Source organism: Rissa tridactyla, chromosome 2, assembly GCF_028500815.1.
Source record: "Rissa tridactyla isolate bRisTri1 chromosome 2, bRisTri1.patW.cur.20221130, whole genome shotgun sequence".
Taxonomy (NCBI): domain Eukaryota; kingdom Metazoa; phylum Chordata; class Aves; order Charadriiformes; family Laridae; genus Rissa; species Rissa tridactyla.
Window position 1 is genome coordinate 51,461,327 of NC_071467.1, and position 2,356 is coordinate 51,463,682.

Genomic DNA, 2,356 nt, shown 5'->3' on the forward strand with positions numbered 1-2,356 from the left:
AACATGACTAAGGATATTTGAAATAATCACGGTGATGAAATACGAGGTGGTGGGAATGCAGCCTGCTGCCCTGCAGGTGAATCGTGCCAACCAGGTAACAAATCCCAACCAGTTCAAACATCTCGCAATCTAAAGTATCCTGCCAAGAATCAAGAATGGGGGAGATGTGTAACCACGGAGCCCTAAAATACCGTATTCCCACTGCCAGTAGCAGGCACTGAGTTTGCAAGGCCTCAGGACTGAGCTTGTCAGACTTGCTCGTTTTAAACTTTTCTTGACCTCCCCCTCAACCTGGTTTTACATGGCTTATCTGCAACAGCAGCTTTTCTAATTGACCAAGTGTCTGCGAGTAATCGTGCGACTTTTGTTTACCTTTGTGTGCTACCACTGTGGCTTTATGACTCTAAAATAACGACATGGTGTAGACAAATGCAGACCTGGTGTGACTGAGAAGCGTCGCAGGGTACCTGAGCGTGGGCACGGGATGATAAGAGGTGGGACACAAGCTTGCCCATAAACAGGATTTTGAGTGTAACAACTGACGGAGATATACATCAAAAAAAGATAGCTTCTAAATGCTTTCCAGGATAAACCTTCAAAGGGTCGCCAAAAAAGGACACACCTTATATATGCATTTCTGTATTCACCAGTTCCGACAAACTATTGCACCTGAATACAAAAACAGCAAAATCACAGGAGACCATGTAAAATTGAAAATAGGTGCAGTTTCAGATTTTGTGGGCAAATTAAGAAAGGCACTTCAAAATTTGTCCCTTGACACCTAACATAAGTACAAACCAAAAAAAACCCTGTACTTCGTTAGTCTCTTTTTTTGTTGTTCGTCCAGGGAATTCTTTGTTTTTTCTTTGTCAGAAAATTTGACATTTTGGCTGATGAATGTGAACAGGTTGGCATGTTATTCATAAAAGATTGAAAAAATACAGGGATTTGCCAGGGGTGAGGCAGGGAGTGTGTACAGATTAGTAATATTTTCCTCTATCAGTGGGCAAGCATCACTGTGCAACTGGATCAGAGCAAGGATGACTCTTAACTATGCAATCTACTGAGTTTATTCAGGATATTTAAGTTTAAGAAAAAATTGGAATGATCATTCATGTTCGTATGATCTTCTCAGTAATTATGGCGAGGTTCACACCAGGCCGTACATTCTGAGATGAGCTTCTGCTATTAGCAGCTTTCATCTGCTTGCCTACAGTTTGTTTTACTGTATGCACAGATGAATATTGCCTCGGGAAAAAAATCTGCAGAAAATCTTCCACTTGCAGATTTGTAGAATAAACTATTTGGATCTCAGTGCAAGTATTTTCTCTCAATGCACACGCGTAATTTTCTCGTGAACGGGATTTATGTGTGCACATCAAAAGAAGAAAATCCCTAAGGGCTCGGCTTAAACCAACAATAGCAAAGAAATTCAGGAATCTCTCACCAGAGCATGCCCTGTTTTGCCTACTTTATATCACGCAGACTTTGAATGAAATCTGCGGCAGCCAGGCAAAACAGGACATGCAGTGGCTTTATGGCTGCTCATTTTTAAAGGCTTAAAATTAAGCCCTTAAGAACTTACTGTCTTCCTAAAGAGAGGGCATCACCCATGGGAGATAGTGTTGGTGATAGATGGATACGTGCAAGATGAGGGATGCTCACCCCCACGTGCTTGTGGGGCTGCAGCATGGGTGTACTCACGACGACACCTTTTGACATTTTTTTTCCTGGATATGAAGGGAAAAGGCAGTGAAACGCAAAAGAAGTGCCGTGGAGGTGGCATTATCTCCATGAGGACACCTGGGCTGGGGTGGGGGTGCCTGGCTTTCAGATCGCTTCAGTGCTATTTTTGAGCAGCAGAGGTCTGATCTATAGGTCGGGACCACCATCCCGAGCGATGTGGCTCCCCCCGTGGGGTCTTGCTTCACTGTAGGGATGCTACTGCTGGAGCTGGGGGATGTGGGTGGCTGCGGGGCAGCCGTGCCCAATGATTAATAACAATAATAACAACAACAATAATAATGATAATAATAATGATAAACAACAATAATAACAATAATAATAATAATAAGAAGAAGAATAGCAAGAATAATAACAATAACAAGAATAATAGCAAGAATAATAGCAAGAATAATTTAATAAAGTGTTATTAATTAAAAAAATAAGCAATCCCTCCCTCCCCCTCCCCTTCTCGCCCTACAAGCCTTTAAAGGGCAATAATAGCCAGAAACTCATGAGCATAAAGCCACGGGGGAGGGAGGCGCCGGCCCCGCGCCCCGCCCCGGCCCCGCGCAGCCCCGGGGCGCGGATCGGCGCGGTTCGGCGCGGAGCGGCGCGGAGGCGGAGCGCTGCG